Here is a 14,550-nt window from a genome sequence, read left to right as displayed (position 1 = left end):
AAACGCAGGTTGATGCTCCTGTAGCTCTGTTTCCTGTTCGGTTTGGTTTTGAGACAAGGTCTCACATGCCCTCAAACGGCGTTGAAATTCCAATGTTCCTGCAGCAGCCTCCTGAAGCCTCGGTTTCAAGACAGGAGCCACTACGTGCGTCTCTTAAATTTCATCAGCTCACCAAAGGAATGGTAATGAGATGGCCCCTCTGCTGCCATTCACATTTATGCTTTTAAAACCACCTCTCAGGCTGAGCAATCTTGTGAGGCATAGCTAGCTTGTCCTAGGCCCCCACCCCCACTTCCCAGTTGTGCTGTCACTGCCTGGGAACATCTAGGACACTCCCAGAGATGTCTGTGTCGCTGCGTGCTGCCACCCTGTACTGCCAGGAACCTTCGCAGCTTACTGGGTTTATATTTCACCTCAGCCTTAGCAGGATGTGTTGAAGGAGGGAGCAGCAGGCAGAATGGCTCGGCGAAACGGGAGCCAGCCGCTCAGTCAAGCGCCACCAAGAGCTGTTTATCCGTGGAATTAACCTTTTGTTCAGCATTTGCTTTGTGGCGGGCTTGGGCTGTGCTTTTGAATTCACATCCTGCCTGGCGTCTCCAAGAGGCAGCCGGGTTCTGCTGAGTCAGCTCTTCACACGCCTGGCAGCAGTGGTTCCTAGCAACTGGCAGCCAGGAAAACTTGCAGCACCCCCTCTAGCAGTCACTTCCGGCTTCCTGGAGATTTATGGCTGTGGCAGATGGGCCCAGGTGGACTCAAGTGAGACTCTCAGACAGGCCCAGCTCCTCTGCCTGCTGAAATTGTGTCTAGACAAGAAGGAAGGCTCGTGCGCCTCCTCAATTCACTTTGAAACAGCTCAAAAGTGCGAAAGGAATTTATAGCCACAGGAAGGTCTGGAGCATGCAGGCAAGACACCAGGGTTGCTCTGGAGGAAAGGAGCAAAAAGAGGGAAGGAGGGAGGGAAGGAAAGAGGAAGGGAAGCAAAAAGAGGACACTGAACAGAGCGGGCAAATGCTCAATTAGCTCAGACACCATTCTTCCCACCAGCCTGTCTCCCAGGTGGTATGTACACTGACGGTCAGGCAGATTGTTTACCATGGTTCAACTCTAAGAGAAAACAACACACCTTCACGTGTCAGTCTGGAGAGGGTCAGTTGATGCTGGGCAGTCTCAGTGGAGGTAGTAGGAGCAGTTGGTGGTTTTGATAGATTTGATAGAAAACAGATCAAAGCGCCTTGCCTCGGTTCTGGTTGAAGAAGTAGGTGGCCAGGAGCCCAACTTCCTGGTACATTGCTTCCATCTTTCCCCCACAGTGGGCCCACCTAAAGAAAGAACCCCGAGAAGGGGGAAATGACTGAGTTAGTTTGAGCCCTGGTAGCAGCCAGTCTTCCTCACACGCTAGGAGAGCTGTGTTCCTGGGTATATGACCAAAGAAGGCTGCTGTGCTCAGAGGAGAAACAGAAGGAAGCAAGCTTGGGGCTGGCGCCCTCCTGGTAGCAGATACACAAACCCAAGCTGCGGCATGCTGCATGCTGCATGTGACCAACACTTCCTGGAACTGTCCTAGGCCCCAGAATCAGATACCCAGGCTTCATCTGGATGCCATGTGTCTGGCATCTTAGAGATTTCATTTTACATCAAAAATATAAACAGCACACTAAAGGGAATGCTGAGTTCATTCGGCATTTTAATGCTTCTTGAAGAAGGCTTACTTGTGACTTACAGGTTTTTTAGAAAAACCACAAAAGTACAAGAAAACAAAGTTAGATAATCAATCAGCTGTGTGTTCTCCAGGAGGCTCAACAGGATAAATGTGACATTTGGGAAAGTACATTTTAGTGGAGAAATTGATGAGAGACTAAGATATAATTTGAAAACACGAAAAAATGTGAGCAAAACATTATTGAAAAGTTTCTGCACCCCAATATGCCTCTCCACCGAAGCAACAATCCAAATCAGACCAAATCAACCCGGATTAGAAAAAAGCCCAGGTTTAATGGATAAAACACTCCCTGATGATTTTCCAGTACCCTAGAGAGCAGACAAGAAAGGAAGACCGGAAAACCACAAGTCTGTTTTCTGGGGGGCAGTTTAAATACCCTGTGGGAGTGGTCTTCAGCATCTCTGGGGGAGGGGGTCATCATTGGTGGGCTTTCTAGGTGTGTCGGGGTTTGGAGAGATATGGGGGAGGGGGCTTGGGGTGGAGCTTTCGTCTGAACATTCTAGACTCTATGGATATATGGATGCCAGGGGCTGGGGTTAATCTTCCATCCAGAACAGTTCTTTGGGAAGACCATCCGGTCTAAAATTTTAATACCAAATATCAGCATCCAAAAAGACCCTGGTTTGACAGTCTGGTAGGGATTGTGAAGAAAACCCAAAGAGCTTTGAAATAAAAGCTACAGAAATAAAAGCTTTGAAATAAAAGCTTTGAAATAAAAGCTACAGAAAGGACTGCTGCCGTGGCCCAGGGAAGCAGTCCCAGAACTCCAGAGAGCCAGAATTTATCACCCATGAAGTTCGGGTAATGTAAAGGACAGCCTGGGCCTGGGATCATTCCGGAAGGGTATCTGAGGGTGAGGAAAGGGAAGGCTCTTCAGTGAACTCCACAAGGCAGTCAGTGGTGAGGGGAAGAAGGCCAGAGAGTGCTGCCAGTGGCTGTGATGTGGCTGCAGGGCTGAGGAAGAGGCTCTCCCAACCTGCTATTACAGCAGCTGTGGTCGGGGCCCATGGTGACAGCTCAGCGCTGGCATGGAACACAAGATGCTGGCTGGCCCCCGTTGTTAGGGTTAGTGGAAATAGACAGTTCTCCAAAGTCCTGGACCACGATACACCCTGCAAGCTCACTCTAGCATCCTAACTGTCCGAAATTTTTGCTGTTCAGATGGCTGACGCCGTACCTTCTTGTCTATGGCTAGAATGTTGCTTAAAAGTCCTCACTTCCTATAGGCTTACATGAAGTGAAACATGCAGATCTTACATGCTTATTCAAGGTTAGCAAATGAACACACACCCGTGTGATCCATCACTTAGCCAGAAACAGAACATTTCTACCACTCTAGAAGGTTTTTTTCATGGCCATTGTTAGTGTCCCTCTGTCTGCATGTAGCATGAAGCAGCTGCTAGCCCCATTTCTGATCCCCAGGTTGGATTTGTTTCTCTACAATGTCATACACATGGAATGATGAGATGGGTCCTCTTTTCAGCCTGGTGTCCTTTGCTTGCTTTGTTCCTGTGAGCTGTGTTATTACATTATTGAATGCTCCAATAGTTTGTTCTTCTTTTCTTTGGTTTGAATATTATTTTATCGCATGTATACGTCACAGTTTGCTGTTGATTCCCGCACTATTGCTTGACATCTGGGATGCATTCTTGGGGAGGCCAATGCAAATTCACCTGATTTTATTCTTCTGGGGGAAACAGCTTCCAGTGGGATTGCTGGGTGGTGGGGCAGAGCTATGTTAAAATTCCATACAGATTTCCAATGTGGTGGTTCAGAATTTCACATGTGAGGTAGGAATCTAAATATGGCTCCTGTGTCTCGGGCACATACACACCTATACAGTCAGGAGGACAGAGGCTGAGACAGTGCCCTACAGTGCAGAGGCATAGTGGGAGCTGCGACAGCTGAAATAGCTGTCATTTCCTCCTCTGTTGAGTAAACCACTTGAACAGATGCTGTCTAGAATGTTCCTAGCTCCACCATGACACAGAACTTTCCTCCTATTTTTAGTCAAGAAAACATTAGTGATGATCCTCCTTAATAATTGCTACTTTGTAACTTGTGAATGTAGTTATTTGTTGAGTCATCTAACAGTTTCAGGCCCCGACTCTCATATAACACTTTGTGTTGGTTGGTTTTATGTCAACTTGACACCAGATAGAGCGATTTGAGAAGAAAGACCCTCAACTGAGAAACTGTTCCTTCCCATCAGATTAGCTTGTGGGCAAGCCTTGATTTTTCTTGGCTAATGAGCGATGCAGAAGGGTCCAGCTCACTGTGGGCAGCTCCAGCCCTGTGCTAATGGTCCTGGATGCTATAAGAAAGCCACTGGGAAGTAAGCCAATAAGCAGCTGGTGTGGAATAATCTTTTTGTAGAACGTGAAGGTGTGTCTTTGCTAAGGTGCCTTCTGACTGGTTTAATAAAAGAGCTGACTGGCCAAAAGCTAGACAGGTAGAAGTTAGGCAGGACTTGCAGACACAAAGAGGTCATGGGAAGAGGGTGGAGCCACTAGCCAGATACAAAAGAAGCAGGAGTGGAATATGTCATGCTGACAAAAGGCACCCCACGTGGTAGAGCATAGATCGGAAATACGGCTTAATTTAGGTTGTAAGAGCTAGTCAGTAATAAGCCTAATCTATTGGCCACGCATTTATAATGAATAAGTCTCTATGTGGTTATCTGCAGACCAGTGATCTGGCAAAAAACTTTACCTACAAGCAGAATTCCTTCATGGTCTCTGCTTTAGTTCCTGACTCCAGGCTCCTGCTTTGAGTTCCTTCCCCAATTTCTCTCACCAATACAGTACAAGCTGAGAGTTGTAATCTGAAATAGACCTTTTCTTCCCCAAGTTGCATTTGGTGATAGTGTTTTATCCTATCACAGAGACCCTCACTAAGTTTAACCATCAAGGACGCATTATTGGCTTGGTCCAGAGGCCATTCCAGTGGGACTTCCTTATGAAGAAGGGATCTTCTGTCCCAGAAGATTCTGGAAAACTCCCTTTCATGTCTCACCCATCTATATTAAATTATCTATATCATTCTATATAATACCCTTTCCCAGACAACCTCCATGGTCAGGATAGTGCCCTGAGATTACTGGTATAGGGCTGGAGTCCTGGGTGGTCAATAATTGGAGTCCTGAGGAATCAGTGAGTGGAGTCTGGGAATGGAGAGACCGGGGGATAGGGGGTTAATGATCTATTACACTCACTAGTTTTGCTAATAAGAACAAGATGAAGCCATTTCCCCCAAAGCACTGCATGGAGATTGACCAAGCAGATCTTTCAAAGTGAAGAAGGACAGATATTTGACAGACAACTAGACCCTGAAGTCTTCTTCACAGGTAGGGAACTTCATCACACACTCTTTACAGAGACCCACAGAACCTTAGGGGAACACCCAGAGGCCAGGGCCGACAGCAGTTTGGGAACTGAGGCAGGCTGAGTGTATCCTAAACATCTTTCGGCTTTTCCTATCCATGGCAGTCTTTTCCATCTCCTCTGTACTGAGGTTGGTCTGGCTCTGACCCACAGAATGTGGCAAAGCAACCCTGCAGATGCTGTCCAATGTAGCTCTAAGAGATCCTGAGCACCTTCCTGACCCTCTTGCATCACCCCACACCGTATCAGGAGACTTACCTGAACGATAAGCGATCACACAGAGCTGACTGCCAGCACCAAAGTACCAACTGTGCCTATGAGCAATCCTTCCTCCTCCACGGCCAGTCAAGTTGATACATGACTGTGGTCCCATGAGTGATTCAACAGCACTCGGCTGAGCACAGCCAATCAACGGAGCCGTGAAGGCAGAAGAAGTCATTGTTTAAACACTACCTTTGGGTAATTGGTTTTAGAATAATAGGTGGATTATTTCAAGAGAACCTTTGAAAAGTCTTCCAGTCTCTCCAGATTGTATATCCTAAAATAGTTTCTGTCAACCCGACACAAACTAGAGTCATCTAGAACCTCATTGGAGAAAATGCTTCCATCGGATTGGCCTGTAGGCAAGTCTGGAAGATTTCTCGATTGATGATTAATAAGGGTGAGCCCAGCCCAGTGTAGGCAGTGTCAGCCCTGCTCGGGTGGTTTTGTGAGCTAAAATGAAGATGTCTGAAAGCGAGCTCCAGGCACACTCACTGTTACCCGTGATTTGAAGCAGCCTGTTCCATTTTTTTCTGAAACTTGTACTAGAATGTTGTCCAGCTATAAACAAAGATTCTGCCTCTCGGATGCTTCCATCCCTTGTCATTGGTCCCTCATGGTTCATCTGGAGTCCATCCCCTTAACGTACAACCCCACAGCCCCAGGGAAGTACTTCAGCCGTCTGAAGTCACTCTCAGCAATCCTAACTCAGCAATCCGATTCCCATACTTTTTAATTGATGATGGAATACAGGAAGGTGGACTTAGAGCAGTTCAGGGGCTATCTCGATGACGAGATTAGTGACTGGAAGCAGCCAGCAGGGTGGGGTCTTTCCCTAGCAGGATTGAACCAATCCTGTGGGAAAACTGGCTAGTCTGTTCAGTGAAGACTAGCTTAGGGGAAAAAAAACCCAACAGTTTGATGGGCTGAAAGGGGCCTGCAAAAGGGGGAACACAATATTTCAGGTGGTATGGGCCCAGGAGAGTGATCTCCCTCTCCTCCCTCCCCAGTTGTGTGGTGTGTGTGTGGGGGGAGGGAGTGTTGGGTCAGGGAGGGAAGAACAGGATGTAGTGGGCAATCCTCAGCTGGAGAGGGCTGTGCAGGGAGGAAGTGGGCAGGGAAAGGAAGCAAACATGGTCCTGGCTTCAGGGAGTATGCTAGTTGCTTCTGCTTCACAGTAGGAAGGTCTCAGGGGAGTGAAAGGGTCTGTGATTGACGGGTGATACAACCTAAGAATTCGGTGCCCTGTGTGATTGACAGCGGGAGACAGACTCAGCCTGGAGGGTTGTCAGTCCCTGTTTCCCTCCTGTAGAGATTTCTGGGCTGCTGAGAAGCAAGCAAGCTGCTTCTTTCCAGAAGAGCAGAAAACTCTTGATTGTCAGTGACCTGGGGGCCGGTGTGTGTGTGTGTGTGTGTGTGTGTGTGTGTGTGTGTGTAGCTGCCTTAAATGTCCGGGCCTGGACCACACATCTCTTTGTTCGCCTCATGCTGTGAAGAACACTTATGCACAGGCTTCTAGGAGGCCTTGATAAATATTTGTCTTAAGGGTTTTGCTGCAGTCAAACAGAAACTGCACATTGACACTCTGGGCTGAGATTACTTCAGGCTTCTTCTCAAGTCCTTCTCACTGACACCCGGCACCTGGTCTCTCACCTCCACCTCTGTGAGGGCCAGCTGCAAAGGTGGGTTCTGGGGGGGCCTCGAAGAGCGACATATGGACAACATAGTGTATTGTGGGGGAGAGCGACTGCAGGGCCTGACACTAAGAAGTCCCTATCCCACCCCCACACCCCATTCTCTGTGCCCTACTTTACAACAAACAGAGCTCACAAGCCCCTGGTATGTATGGTGGGGGAGGGGGGACACTCCACAGGAGGAAAACAGCCCTTGAGGAAACAATAGAGCCGGAGTAGTCTACAGGGCCAGGCAGACCACCCGGAGCCCGGCATCTGACTCCCACCTACCTTCTCTCTAGACCTTACTCTACTTTTCTTCCTTAGCAGATCCTATTAGCACTCACCGCTCCCATAAGCCCCCTGTTCTTACCCCGGGAGCGCTGTTTCCTGAGGGTTTGCGCATCCTCGCTGCAAATTTGCCTTGACATCCCTAGAAGTCGGACAGGGGATCTAGCCAACAGGCCAGCCTAAATGTGACCCCCAAGGAAGCACTGTGGATCTTACAACACAGCTCAGGCCTACATTCAGGGTAAAACTTAACGAGCTAGCTAAGACTGGATCCCATGGCGCTGAGCGGTGTGTGTGTGTGTGTGTGTGTGTGTGTGTGTGTGTGTGTGTGTAAGCACAGGGGTGAAAGCCCATGATGAGGTCACTATTACCACAGCTGATCTCACAGATATACGGTCACAGACATATGGTATATAGAAACACGCCTTTTACTTAGGATGAAACAAACTTTTCTTTCTTTCCTTTTTGTCAATGCTTATTTGTTTGTTTATGGAAATAGGGTCTCATTTCATAGCCCTGATCAGCCTGGCTGTCTCTCCATATGACAAGCTAGCCTTGGACACAGGTGCTCCATCTGCCTCCCCCTCCACCTTTGCTTCTGCTTCTAGGGTGCCGGGATTGAAGCATGTGCCACCACATCTGTCTCGGAACTATTACTTTTTAAATTCATTCCAAATTGTTAGACTAGCCCGGGGCTGGAGAGATGGCTCAGCGGTTAAGAGCACTGGCTGCTCTCTCAGAGGACCTACCTGGGTTCAGTCCCCAGCACCCACTTGACAGCTCACAACCATCTGTAACTCCATTTTCAACACTCTCTTCTAGCCTCCTGGGGCACCTGGCACACATTTAAGGCAAAACACACACACGCATAAAATATTTTTTAAAAAAATAATTCATTTAAGAGTTAGATTATTCTATAATTTAGTGAGGAAGGATGCAGTAAAAATTATGGCATTGGATTTCAAAACCAAGTATAAAACAGAGGTACCTTCCTGCAGGGAAGCATAATGTTTAAGGTGGAGAAAGAGTCGTGGGATGTGCGAGTGACTTATGGAAAACCCGTAGACACATTTTCTTTTTATTTTCCACCCTCAGAGTCACAAGGGTTCTGAACAGAACTCTGAAATCCAGCTCACAAGTCTCTGGCAAACAAGCAGTGGTGCGCTCTCTCAGCGCCAGGAAGATATCCCCAGGTCGCAGCAGCATCTAACTGCCCCCCCCCTGCTTCCTGATGCCCCCACCCACCAACCAGCACAGGGCCACAGGGGCGAAACAGCCAAGTCTCAAGGGGCGCATGCAGAAGTGCATGTGAGTCCCAGGGAGAAAGGCTTTCGGAGGTGTTCCTTCTCTTATCTTGATGTGGGGGTGTTCGGTGCCCTTTGTGTAACCCCCTATGGCTTGCGTTGGAGGCAAAGTTTGCAAAAATTGTCTCCGGGCTGTGGCCTTTGCAAAGGCTTTTGCAAAGATTAGGGCTGTTTGATAATCAGATAAACTTGGAGCTGAAAGGCACTTTAGAGTTTGCCTACTTGGCCCTCTGCCCTCTCTACCCCGCTTCCTCTGTGTGTGTGCTGTGTGTGTGTGTGTGTGTGTATCTCTGTGTATCTCTGTTTCTGTGTGTGTATGTGTGTTTGTGTCTGTTTGTCTCTCTCTGTGTGTATCTCTGTCTCTGTGTATATCTGTCTGTCTTCTCCTCTCTCTCTCTCTCTCTCTCTCTCTCTCTCTGCAGGAGGGAGTTGCAGCTTTCATTGGAACCACCAGGTCTTTTCTCCATTCAAGCACTCTGAGTTCAAGTTGCTTTGTCATGGCTCACTGCAGGAAGAGAACTGGGGAACACTGGGTGTAAACTTGGCGGGTCCTTAGTCTAGGGGTTGTAACCCGCCTGGCTGGTCAGTTATTTCAGGGTCCCGGAGAGGCGCTATCTGAAAGACATAGGCAGGAGAGAGGAAGAAGGCCATGCTAGGTTCCCTTCTCAAAGCCTTCATCTATTAGCGTCATGGTTACAGCTTATATAGCCCCTGGATGAGGAATTTGGGGGGCAGGGGCATGACCAGAGCAGAAAGGGATCTTGCAGCGTGGTCCCAAGGTCACCGGCCAGGAGGTTACAATCGGTCAGGTCATGATTCCTCGGTCAGGAAGTCACAAGTTGACACACCTAGTTCTCTAGATAGTTAGAGTGTGGGGCAGGTTCCGCTAACAGATAGCTCTCTATTAACAGATAATTGGGTGTGGGATAGGCTCTGCCAATAAAACAATTTTAAATACTGTTAGGGTGTGGAGCTCTCTGCAAATTCCTCAGGGCAATGGTTCCTGCAATAATTTTGGGGGGAAATGTCTCCTGACAACTGGGCATGTAGTGGTTTTGGCAGTGGTAGAAAATGCCCACTCTAGTCCCAAAGATGCAAATAAGTAAGTAAATAAAGAAATAGAAAAATAAATAAATATAAATAAATAAATAACAAATAAATGAAATAAGTAGCACCAACAAAAAAGGAAAAAAGGAAGACCTGAGGTTTTTACTAAAACGCAGACCCCTGGGCTCCATGCCACTGTATTGTCTTGAGAACATGATTTTCAACAAGCCCTTCTAGGGACATTCACAACCAGGGCAGTCTGGGGACTTCTTACTGAAGAGACTACAGCGGCCTTTTCACTGTGACTTCTCATTGTGGCATTCGGGGACCTTCATCCTTAGTCAGGTTCCGACCCACCAGCTTCCTACACAGCTTCCTGATGTTTTCATTTGCTTTCTCCCCCCCCCCCCCCCAAGTATTTAGTGTGTCTGTGCAACACACATGCAGAGTGGCAGTCAACTCTCTCCTTCCACTCTGTGGGATCCTGTGGTCAAACTCAGGTAGTCAGGTTTTGTAGAAAGCACCCTTACCTGCTGGCCATCCTGTTAGCACCTGCTTTTATCTTTTGACAAGGTTTCCCTATGTACTGCAGGCTAGCCTAAAACTCACTGTATAGCCAGGCTGGTCTGCTCCCCACCTCAGGCTGCCACACACTGGGATTCCAGGCTTGTTTCGCCACGCCAGCATTTTTTGGCATTTAATTTTTTAAAAATTGCATTCAGGTGGCAAGAGCTAGCCTACACTACATGACTCTGAACTCATTCACAAGCACCCTCTCGTCAAGCCCTCTACCAGACACCATCCCTGCCTGACATCTCAGGGATGGCAAGTAAGTGACTTCAGAGAGCGGCCCAGCCAGAGAGGGCCGACTGTTCCCTGATCTTCCTCTGGAAGGGCGCTGTTTTCTCTGCCTGCCTTTTCTGCTCACTTTTCCCAGTCCGCACCATTGCAGGGCCTCCGCGGAGGTCCTGCATGTCATGTCTAACAATGCCAAGGATTATGGGTACCTTGTCCTCTGACCTCGGCTCTGGGACACCCCAGGTTCTCAGCACTTATTTCACACAAAAGCATGTAGGACAGTTCTAAAATGCCAACCAGGTCATGTGACTCAAACATTCTTAAGTGTGGAGTAAACTCCCTTAGGAAGGTCTCCCTCACTCTCTGACTTGTGACTCGGCCTGTTCCCCCAAAATGCCATGAACGCTCTTGCTATGAGATGCTCTCCCCGGTTCATAGAAAGCCCCAGATGTCCATATGGTTCCTCCCTTATTTCCTTCCGATCCAGTTTCTTCCATATACAGACTGCCCAATCATACAGAAAGCTACAAAGCCCTCACTTCCTTAACCATGCTGAGGAGGGAAAAGAGGAAGGCAAGGTCCCCTTGAACCAAATAAACTCTGATTAAACTCCAGCTTGATGCCACCTACTTCTACTTCCTACCTCAGAGGCTGATCTAAATTGGGGGGGGGGTGACTTATAAAACAATTACAAAATGAGGTGCAGGCAGATCTCTGTGAGTTTGAGGCCAGCCTGGTCTACAAAGTGAGTTCCAGGACAGCTAGGGCTGTTACACAGAGAAACACTTTTTTTTCGGGGGGGGGGGACCACACAGGATGGGATGGGACACAACAGAGGAAAAAAGGAAGGAGGAGGGAGGGGGGAGAAAGAAAGAAAGAAAGAAAGAAAGAAAGAAAGAAAGAAAGAAAGAAAGAAAAAGAAAACAAGGTACAAAGATAAATGAGTTTTTACACAATTGTCAAGGGCTACAAACATTTAAAAGTTTTAGAAGCATCACTTTCATAATTATTTTAGAAGAAAAATATTTTAAAATTCTTATTCTTAGTTTTTTAAAATCTTTTTGTTCTTTGACAGTTTTATACCTGTGTGTAATTAATGTTAACCCCTCCCATCCCACTACCCTCACTTGCCTCCTCTCTTTTTCACATTTATGCTCTTCTTCCCACCAAACACACTTCTATTTTGAACCTTTTTTTCTGCACAACCCACTGAGCTAAGAAGGTCTCCTGCACAAGCCTGGCTTGGGGGGGGGGTCATTTACAGAGCTTTATCAGTGGTTAGACCAAAGAAGAAAACAACACCCCACAACACTACCACCATTCCGTCAATAGTCTCTCAGGGAGGGGTGGGGCTTTGCAGGCCTTACTCTCCTCCGTGAGGCAATGCTAGCAGGCCTCATCTTGAGCAGGTCTTGTGAGGGCAGCATGAGTTCATGGGTATATCGCTGTGGCCTGTCACATTGTTACATGGAAGACATTGTTTGGAAGTCTTTCCTCACCTCTGACATCTTCCCATCCCTGTGACACTTTGTTAACCTACGTTTTTACTGCCATTTGATTGCTTCTTAATGTACCAAGAATTTTGTTATACTATTTTTTTTAACAGAAGTAACACAGAGATAATTTATTCATTTTTCAAGATTGGTCAGAATTCGTTTACTATTAGAATCTGAGATGCATCCAATTAAGAATTAATTAATATTAATTTTGTAACACCCCAAGTCTGTTTATAAACACAAGAATTTCACACAGTTTCATTTGAAAATCAAAACGCACATGGTAGAGCTGAGCATGGTGGCGCAGGCCTTTAATCCCGGCACTTGGGAGGCAGAGGCAGGTGGATCTCTGTGAGTTGGAGAGGACAGTATAGTCTACAAAGTGAGTAACAGGGCATGTAGGGCTGCAAAGTGAGACCCTGTCTCAAGAAAAGAGAACAAATAAACACACACACACAAACATACCAACAAACAAAAGGTCTCACGGTAGATTTATAATTTAAGAAACATTTAATAGATACAGCTGTACAGAACTTTCCTTGGCCCTGCATTGCCAGGATAAGGAAACGGTGGAGCAATTTAGACCCACTTCCATGGGCTGGTTTTCAACTCCAATCCTTCAGGAACGAGCATACCCTCCCTCATCCATTTCTTCAGGCTTCAATTTTTTGGAGGGAAAGGACTCTGGAGTTGAACCCAGGGTCTTGTCTAGGCAAGGCAAGTGTTCTACCACTGGACTACATCCGCAACACTTGGTTTTGTTTTATTTCATTTTGTTTTGTTTGAGTCAGGGTCTCACTGTGTAGGTCAATCTGGTCTTCAACTCACTAAGTAGCCCAGGATGGCTCCGAAGTCACAATCTCCCTGCTTCCGAGTGCTTAAATTCCCCCATGCCTCAGTGTGACCCTTGGTCTGAGGCTCAGTGCTCCAATAGCAAGTAAGGTGCCATGGTGACAGACAGTTGACAAGGGACAATCAAAGGAGCACATAGAGGGGCCCCCAACTTATGGTCTGGTCTTCCTAAGTAGTGAGCACAGTAATTTAGGGTCATTTTTACCCTACTTGGCCCTGGGTAGTATGGAAGGAAAATCGGAGGTAATATAAATAACATTCTTAGCCAAATGTGATCAAAATATCTGAGTTTTGCAAAATTCACGAAGACAAACAGCAGTGTAGACACTTAGAGGCTGACGATTTACTAACCCCCTAGCCCCCCAAGAAGCTTCCTGTACTTGAAGCAAAGGCCAACTCATTCCATCTACCTATGTGTGACATTTAGCTAGTTTGGTCAGTGAGTTAAATCAAGGGAGAAGAACCACCACCACCACCACCACCACCACCACCCCTGACCCCACAAGAGTTTATTTTCCTTCCAAAGACTAACCTCAGTAAACCGCAAACAAGAGCACGTCTGTAGAACAAAGCCTTGATGAGTCCAATTACAGAGGATTACGCAGAGTCCTGCTTAAAAACATTTTGGCCTTGTGTTTCATTCCCGGGGCTTCAATTACCCCAGCATCATTTGTAATCCTGACATTCTTGTAGAGTAGGTAGGTGGCAAGGATTATTCTTTATAGTCTTAAAGCTCTGGTTTGGACAAGGCCAAAATCTGGCAAATGAAATATAATTAACAAATTTCATTTAAAAAAAAAGAAAAGGAAGTCGAACACAGAAAATCCCACTTTTGTGAACTGCTTACCCTAAATGCCATCACATGTTTTTTATGACAGGGGTGTGCAACTTCTCAGGCACATTTTCACTGGGCAGACAACATCTGCTTTTTGGAAAGACAAACTTTGAAAAGAGCTAAATATTGCCGCTATGTTATTCCTTCTCAAAGGGGTTACAGAGGGAAGCAGCTCAAAGATGAAAGCCGGGGTCTCTCATTGAAGGAGCTGTCCACCACTCCTGCTGGCCAAGAGGTCCTTGATATCCATCTGAAGATAAATAGTTAATAAAGGTGTTTGGATTGTAACATCTGTTGCCATCCTTGGAAGCTGCCCTTAATTGCAGAGTGGAGCATCCAATCTTCAGAGGGTTTGTGAGACAGAGATTGATTGGGGTCACCAGGTTACCCAGAAGTAAAATCCCATCCTTATCTTTAAAACGCGGTGTCCAATTGATTGTCCCTGGATCATTACACACGGTACATAGAGGGAAAGGCACGGAGGAGAGTGCTCAAACATTATCCTTTTCAAGGTACTTGCAAAACAAACCATCGTGGTGCTTTGATTTCCGTGGAGGGTTCCCAACACGGAGAGCCAGCCTCGGCTCAGAGATGGAAGCAGCTCCAATATGTGAATCCATCTGGCCGATTAGTATCCAAAAGAGGGGAAGTCTTGCTAGGACCTCATTTGCTTTTTCCACTGTCCAGCCTTGACACAAACACCAAATCTCTCTAAGGAGGTGCAACCGGATGAAGCTGCAACATGTAAGTTAGAGCCCCCCCCCCACACACACACCAGTGCTATTCCCAAGTTAAAGAGTTGGAAGAATAAATGGCATGCCCTTAGCAGTAAGATGTACTAGGCACGGGGCACCAAAGATCATCTTCCATTGAGTCAGAAGAGTGAAATC

This window comes from Microtus pennsylvanicus, chromosome 1 (genome assembly GCF_037038515.1).
Source record: "Microtus pennsylvanicus isolate mMicPen1 chromosome 1, mMicPen1.hap1, whole genome shotgun sequence".
Taxonomy (NCBI): Eukaryota; Metazoa; Chordata; class Mammalia; order Rodentia; family Cricetidae; genus Microtus; species Microtus pennsylvanicus.
The sequence above is the reverse complement of the archived record's forward strand: the minus strand, read 5'-3'. Positions refer to the sequence as shown.